This window comes from Bubalus bubalis, chromosome 19 (assembly GCF_019923935.1).
Source record: "Bubalus bubalis isolate 160015118507 breed Murrah chromosome 19, NDDB_SH_1, whole genome shotgun sequence".
Lineage (NCBI taxonomy): Eukaryota > Metazoa > Chordata > Mammalia > Artiodactyla > Bovidae > Bubalus > Bubalus bubalis.
Genome location: NC_059175.1, coordinates 47,451,872 through 47,460,455, shown reverse-complemented (window position 1 = coordinate 47,460,455; position 8,584 = coordinate 47,451,872). Strand labels below are relative to the sequence as shown.

Below are 8,584 nucleotides of genomic sequence, written 5' to 3'. Positions count from 1 at the left end.
CCACTAAGAATTTTATCTTTTAACTAAACCTATTAAACAAATATTCAGCTGCCCAGGTGGCTCAGTGGTAAAGAATCTACCTGTCAATGCAGGAAATACAAGAGACATGGGTTCCACCCCTGGGTCGGGAAGATCCGCTGGAGGAGAAAATGGCAACCCACCCCAGTTTTCTTGCATGGAAAATCCCATGGAGAATGGAGCCTGGCAGGCAACAATCCATAGCATCACAAAGAGTAGGACAAGATTGAGTGACCGAGCACACACACATTGAACAAAAATCAGTTCAAAATAGCTAATATGGGTGAAACAGAAAGAATAGGTATATATAAGATTTTAAACTTTAGTTTATAACTACAAATACTAGTTAAGATATAAATCATGAACAACTTTCATATGTCTTGAAATTTAATTGTGTGTAAATGAATAAGCAGAGTAAAATACTGGCAGACCTTTTAATTTTACTCACAAGTCAAGAAGCTGGAGCTTAAATAATAAATTAAAAATAACTCTTGTTAAATTCATATTCCTAGACTGTTAATTTAAAGATGTAGACTAGACTCAAGAAGTAGAGAAAACACAAGTTGACATATAAAAAAATGTAGATAGATTTTATCTAGGAGGGATGAATGTCTAACAGTGCTTTAAAAACACATTGATATAGTATTTAAATACTTCAGGAGGGTCTGATTAATATATTAAAAATTTCACATAAAAATACACTTAGTAGTTTTAAGAAAAAATACATTTCTAAATTTGATTAGAAAATTCTGTTGAGTTTTTATAGAATAGAGATAGAAGGAATATTTTAGTTCATAGATCAGAGATTCATAGAAGTCAAAGTTATGTCATAAGAGACACATAAACACTTGTTTTTATTCCAACTCTAAATTAAGGAGAAGGGATATTAAACATTACTTAAAAGTAAACATTAATAAAAAATATTCCATTTTTTATTGGTGCAATTTAGGAGAAAGCAAGTGAGTTCAGAGAGAAAATAGAAACACAATATTACATTCAATATGACCATACAAAAGAGAACCTTTCAGTTTTTAATTTTAAATCAAGAAAGAGTTTCTACAAACAAGTGCAGCAGGTACCTCGTCTATGGAAACTTACAGAAGTAGAAGGAATGTGGGGGTCAGATTAGACCAGGTATCAGTGTCAGTTAGTTCTGAGCAACAGAAGTGTGTGGAAGCAATGAAACTAATTGAACATTAATCTAAGAATGTACATAATGACTAGAAGTTATTCACAAAGGATAACACATGCAGTGAAATTCAGAGATAAGGCAGAATGTCTGCCAGATATCAAGCTCTTATTAGAAGTGGCAGACACACAGTGTATGATTAAAGAAACTGCAATAGTTGAAATAATTTACTGTGTAAATGTCAGTTATCTGCATTTTCTTCCAGTCTGTTGGTAACGGTTTCTATCCTGATAAGGTCTTAGAAGTGGGGACCTCTAAAATTAACTGGATCTTAACAGTCACGTAAACTAAAGATATAAGACAGAAGCTTAGACACTTGACACAAACAAGTGTAAGCTTTCATAAATTGACATTACCACATTGTGCATTTTTCCATTTATACTACTAAAAACTTTTAAGTCTGTGTCAGTTAAAATGACTGTCAACTTTAGTACAGTATCTATTCTCTTTTTTCACAATCCACATAAATCTGGTTTTTCATGGCCTACAGGACAGAAGTTTATGACCAATAATTTCAACTATCTCAGAAAAATAAAAGGAAACTGAAAGCAGTCAAATGACTAAACCGAGGCCCTCAATGTAAATTACATATTTAAAAACTTTGAAGTGATATTTTGAATCATAATTAGGGGTGAATGAATTGCTATAATCTATCAAACACTATTTAGAAAAATAACTTCAAATCATATTCAAAACTTCAATGATTCAAAATAATATATAGTGCCAAAGTCATTCAGTTTGGTTCAGGTTAAAATTTTTCTCTAATTATAGTAGATTATGTCCATAGGTGTTTGAAGAACTCATTACAGAAAGACTACACAAGTAAGAGTGAAGTTAACTAAAAGACAGCTTTTCTGCAGAGCCACAAAACTTCAAGCTTTTTGAGTTATCATTTCTTATAAAAATACATCAGAATATTAAGTAATCAGTTGTCATTTTACCTTATTTTCATGATTAGGTAAATTATTTCTTTGTGAGTAAAAAAATGAATTTAAAAAAAGATAAAAGGGGAGAAAAAGAAACAATAATGTCTGGAAGCTTTGAAGGAATAGTCAAATTTTACTTACACAATGCAGCTTCCCTGATGGTTCAGACTGTAAAGAATCTGCCTACAATGCAGGAGACCTGGGTTCAATCTTTGGTTTGGGAAGATCCTCTGGAGAAAGAAATGGCAGCCCACTCCTGTATTCTTGCCTGGAGAATCCTATGGACAGAGTAGCCTGGCAGGCTACAGTCCATGGGATTGCAGAGTCAGACATGACTGAGCATCTAACACACACACACACACACACACACACACACAGCTTCTTAGGGAAGCATAGGATTTCTGAACACTTTTTCTATGATTTAGTGTTCAATAAAATAGACAGGTTCATCCTGTCTCTGTGAATACATTTTTTCTCTTAAATGAACAGAATTTATTTATTATCATTATTTTGCTAATATGATTTATATAAGTATGAAGATCATTATAAAATATATATAGGTTATATAGACAAAAGTTTTTTTTTCCTTAGTCTGGCAGAGATAATTTAGAGTAGTTGACTTGGAGCAGTTGAATATCTATCTGTATTATCAGAAGTTACTATCATGAATTTTCATTAGTATATATTTACATAACTTTCACTGTTTAACAACATGTACTCATCTGTTAATAACTGAAAATATAACCTTAGTAACTAAAAAATAGTAAGATACTAATGCTAGAATATTATGGGATGGTGTATAATGAAAAAAAAAGCGTATATGCTGAGTTGTGTCTGAATCTTTGTTACCCCGTAGATTGTACCCTGCTAGGTTCTTGTCCATGGAATTTTCCAGGCAAGCATACTGGAATGGGTTGCCATTTCTTACTCCAGAGTATCTTGCTGACCCAGGGATTGAACCCATGTCTTTTGTGTCTTCTGCGTTGGCAGGCAGATTCTTTACCACTGTGCCACCTGGAAAGCCAATGTGTATAATAAAGTCAACTTCAAATTGGTACTTGCCATGGGCACTTGCCACCTTATCTACTTCTACAAAGATTAAATCATATGCTGAGGCAGCTGCTGACCTTCAGTACTCACTGAAAAGAATTCAGGGTGGAGAGAAGAAATAAGGCAGTCTGCTCAGAGGGAAAAGCCATTTTAAGTTTTCATATTGTTCTTATCTCTGAGCACTTCTCTCATCTTCATCCACACTCATTCAAGTTTGTTAACATCACTCTTTGAGTATGGTCTAAATTTGAAATAGAATATTCATTGTAACTGAAGTATCATAAAACAGGTATAAAATGCTACCTTTGAGTATAATTATGTCCTTAGAAATGTCAAGTGCTTTTGTTTTTCTTTTGTCTAAAATCATTATGCTGTCTTCCTGTCCACATATGGACACTGTAAAATAAAATAACATAAATAAAAGAAAAAAAAAAGAAGTAAAAGGAACACTGCAACAGTTCTAAAAATTATGGAAGGATAATGTTTTACAAGGGGATTCCCTGGTGGCTCAGTGGTAAAGAATCTGCCTGCCAATGCAGGAGACACGGATTCAATTCCTGGGTCACAAATATCTCCTGAAGAAGGAACTGGCAAGTCCCTCCAATATTCTTGCCTGGAAAATCCCATGAACAGAGGGACCTTCAGGGCGACAGTCCATGATGGTACAAAGATTTGGATATGACTTAGCGACTAAACAACAACAATATTACAAACACAAAGTTTCTGCTAAGCTAGCTTTCCAGGTCGGAGAAGGCAATGGCACCCCACTCTAGTACTCTTGCCTGGAAAATCCCATGGATGGAGGAGCCTGGTGGGCTGCAGTCCATGGGGTCGCCAAGAGTCGGACACGACTAAGCGACTTCACTTTCACTTTTCACTTTCATGCATTGGAGAAGGAAATGGCAACCCACTCCAGTGTTCTTACCTGGAGAATCCCAGGGACGGGGGAGCCTGGTGGGCTGCCGTCTATGGGGTCGCACAGAGTCAGACATGACTAAAGGGACTTAGCAGCAGCAGCAGCAGCAGCAGCAGCAGCAGCAGCTTTCCAGGTGGGGCTAGTAGTAAAGGATCCACCTGTTAATACAGGAGGCGTAAGAGACACGGGTTCGATCTGTGGGTATGGAAGGCCCTCTGGAGAAGGAAATGGCAACCCATTCCAGTATTCTTGCCTTGAAAATCCCATGGACAGAGGAGCCTGGTAGGCTACAGTCCATGGGGTCACAAAGAGTCGAACATGACTGAGCGACTTCACTTTTTAATCGTGGATAAATTGTTTCACTTTCTATTATGGTATTAAAACTGTGTTAAACTAATTATATATATATATATATATATGTATATATATATATATGTATGCTGGTTGAATGATCTGAGAAGCAGGCTTCAGGATAATTTAAACATGCAAGGATGTTAGAGAGAATTTGGAGAGAACTTCATAAGATTAGGTCAGCCATCTAAATACAACTGAAATCTGAAAACATTTAAAAAAAATAAAAACAGAATAGGTAGAAAGTCTATAACTGCAATTTTAAATACTGTTAATCTTCTAAGTCCCATGTCTACACAGGAACCGTAGCTGATTTCACTACTCAAAGGCAAGTATTTAACCACTGCAAGTAATAGCAAGTATTTATCGAACACTGATAAAACTGCTGTATGTAATTTTGTGAAATCGTTTCCCTAAAGTTTATAACTCTATGAAGAAATGTAGTCACAGAATGTACCTAATAGATGCCCCCAACCATAGTGAGCATATTTGACCCAGGTACCTGGTGGCAATGCTTTGGTATCCACCTCAACATTTGCACTAAATCCACACTTCCACTTAGAGAACTCTCAGGCATTAATTAAACTCAGCAAGGCGGCTTTTGTAGACCCATTCCTGGGTCTGCATACCTCTGATAGTTTTTGGTTTAAAGACTTTGTAGTAACCTTGCTGAAATGTCTTACATTGCCCAGCACACAGCAGTTATAGACTTCATAACTATTCTGTTTTTAGTTTTTTTTCTTATGTTTTCAGATTTCATGTATTTAGATGGCTGACCTAATCTTATGAAGTTCTCTCCAAATTCTAACATCCTTGCATGTTTAAATTATCCTGAAGCCTGCTTCTCAGATCATTCAACCAGCACAGATATATATATATATATATATATATATATATATATACATATATACATAGATAGATAGATATATATATATACATGCTGCTGCTACTGCTAAGTTGCTTAAATCGTGTCTGAGTCTGTGCGACCCCATAGACGGCAGCCCATCAGGCTCTCCCGTCCCTAGGATTCTCCAGGCAAGAGCACTGGAGTGGGTTGCCATTTCCTTCTCCAATGCATGAAAGTGAAAAGTGAAAGTGAAGTCGCTCAGTCGTGTCTGACCCTCAGCGACCCCATGGACTGCAGCCTTCCAGGCTCCTCCATCCATGGGATTTTCCAGGCAAGAGTACTGGAGTGGGGTGCCATTGCCTTCTCCGATTATATATATATATATATATATATATATATATATATATATATATACATACACACACACACACATATATATATACACACACAGAGTTTTAATATCATAATAGAAAGTGAAACAATTTACCCACGATTAGAAAGTGAAGTCGCTTAGTTGTGTTCGACTCTTTGTGACCCCATGGACTGTAGCCTACCAGGCTCCTCTGTCCATGGGATTTTCCAGGCAAGAATACTGGAATGGGTTTCCATTTCTTTCTCCAGAGGATCTTTCCCACCCAGGGTTTGAACCTGGGCCTCCTGCATTGTAGGCAGACGCTTTACCATCTGAGCCACCAGGGAAGTCCATTACTACTTGGAAAGGTACAGATGTGCGACTACACTGAAGTCCTCAAAAATGGAATCACTGGACAATCAGCTTGTTACAAGAGTTGTAGAAAAGAAAACTTGTGAACTGAACCTCAGGATCTCCTTATAGATTGAAATACATCCCATCTATGGTATGTGTGTGCTAAGTCGCTTCAGGTGTATCTCACTCTTTGCTATCCCATGGGCTAAAGCCCTCCAGCCTCCTCTATCCATGGGATTCTCCAGGTAAGAATACTAGAGTTGCCATTTTCTTCACCAGAGGACCTTCCAGACCCAGGGATCAAACCCGTGTCTCTTACGTCTCCTGTATTAACAGGTGGATTCTTTACCACTGATGCCACCTGGAAAGCTAGCTTAGCAGAAACTTTGTGTTTGTAAATATTGTTGTTGTTCTGTCACTAAGTCATGTCCAACTCTGTGAGACCATGGACTGTCGCCCTGAAGGTCCCTCTGTTCATGGGATTTCCCAGGCAAGAATACTGGAGGGACTTGCCATTTCCTTCTTCAGGAGATATTTGTGACCCAGGAATTGAATCTGTGTCTCCTGCATTGGCAGGCATATTCTTTAACACTGAGCCACCAGGGAATCCCCTTGCAAAGCATTATCCTTCCATAAATTTTAGAATTGATGCAGTGATCCTTTTACTTCTTTTTTTTTCTCTTATTTATGTTGTTTTATTTTACAGTGTCCATATGAGGACAGGAGGACAGCATCTTTTTAAGAATAGGTTTATAATTTTAATGAACTGAATTAAATCTACATATATTTGCTTAGATTTATTTAACATAGGTATATCTCTAGATATTTATTCATTAACATATTCCTTTAAGTTATATTTACTTTTCTATCCCTATTTAGTTAAAGTACCTTTTTAACAAAATTAGAAAACTAAAGGTCAATTTATATGTGTATTTAGCTTCTGACCTGTTGCTAACTTACATAATATGTGAAAGTTCTATAAAGCATTGAGATTTATTTTTTTCAATAAAATAATAGCATCTGTTTTATTTTGTCACCTAATTAAAAGGAAGATGAGCTCCTTTGGGTGTGTACCTAATGCATTCTGAGCATGTCTATGTAGTTCTAATATAATATATACCTTCCTTGTTTAGGATAATCAACTTCAAGAGAAAAAGGCAACTTTTATTATAACTTTACACTTACTGCAACATATTTGGAGTTCCTTTTAATTATCAACATTGTCAATAACTCTGAATACTAAACTATCATACTGACCATTAAATCGCTACCATCACAAATAAAATGGTCCCAACGTTAAAGGCTTGAATTTGGAGACTATACTATGTATTTAATGGATAGGTGAGTATTCTAACAAGGATAGTAGGAGTCATAAGTCATTGAGCTGATGAAATTTGACTGAAGCATGAAAATAAATAATGTTTTCCCTCTCTTTCATCTCTTATTTTTAATGTTTTATAACATTTATAATTATCCTAAGTATTAATCCTAGAAAACCAAAACAAATAAGGAGAAAAAGTAGTCAGCAGACAACCTGAGATATTTCATTTGAACCAAGATTACCAGCATCCATAAAAAGCTAGGGAACTATTAGGAATCAGGAAGTGACTAACACACAGCAAACTATTATTAAACACTTTCTTACTCATTAGCATTGAGTACAGATTATACTGGATGGTAGTGTTCCTTTGGAAAAAAAAATTCTGATGTTTATTTACACCTGATCATTGTTTCATTGTTTGATAAATTTTCATCTTCATTTGTGGGTGAATGATCTGAGTCATCTGTGGTTCAACAGTATTTGCATTTCTGCTCCCAGTGTTTAAAAAATATAAACATCTGAATCCATTAGCAAGCTTCAATTTATGGCCTGGAAGATTGCTTTATTCTGAACAAATGATGTTGGATAAAAATCTAATGAATTTACATAATGGAATCTATAAATGTAATGGATTAACAGCATTAGTGTATTTGTTGCAGTAATTTACTTTTTCTTTTTAGATGAAAAAGAATGTTTTTAATTTTCCTTTAACAGATATTATTAATCTTGTTGACAATGTGGCTAAACATGTTGTCAGATCAATTTACCACTAACGATAAAAATGTCTTACATCTGAGCCTCAAGGAAAAAAAAAGGCATATAAATTTCTCAAAGATTGTTTTGAATATAAGCAGATATATAGGAAATATTTAAAACATCCAATGGGAAATAAAAAACATCATTATATTCCACTACTTCTAAGAACTTAAAGTAAAAAATATCCTGTCAAAACAAAATGAAAAATGCAGTTATACATAGTCATATATTTATTGGCCTCATATATTTTAAATAAAATAACATAGGTTTAAAAGTTGCAGGCTTTGCTTTTAATAAATGAGGTTGAAAATAATTATTTTATACCCTTATTTCTATCTAGTTATATGATAGTATATCTGTTATAATTATAGGTCATTAGAATTATGTTAATTTCATTTCAATTTTCTGAATTATGATAAATACACATTTCTATACTAGTTATAGGGATCTGAAAATAATTAAGAAACCAAAAAATTCATATATATGTATGTACACATACATATA

The 8,584-nt window shown here is 34.9% G+C and overlaps 1 non-coding gene across 1 annotated transcript; it reads right to left on the bottom strand.

The window, feature by feature from the left end:
* Positions 1 to 5,924: 5,924 nt before the first annotated feature.
* Positions 5,925 to 5,996, bottom strand: TRNAC-ACA. Its single transcript has one exon. It is a non-coding gene; the product is annotated as a tRNA-Cys (tRNA).
* Positions 5,997 to 8,584: the final 2,588 nt, after the last annotated feature.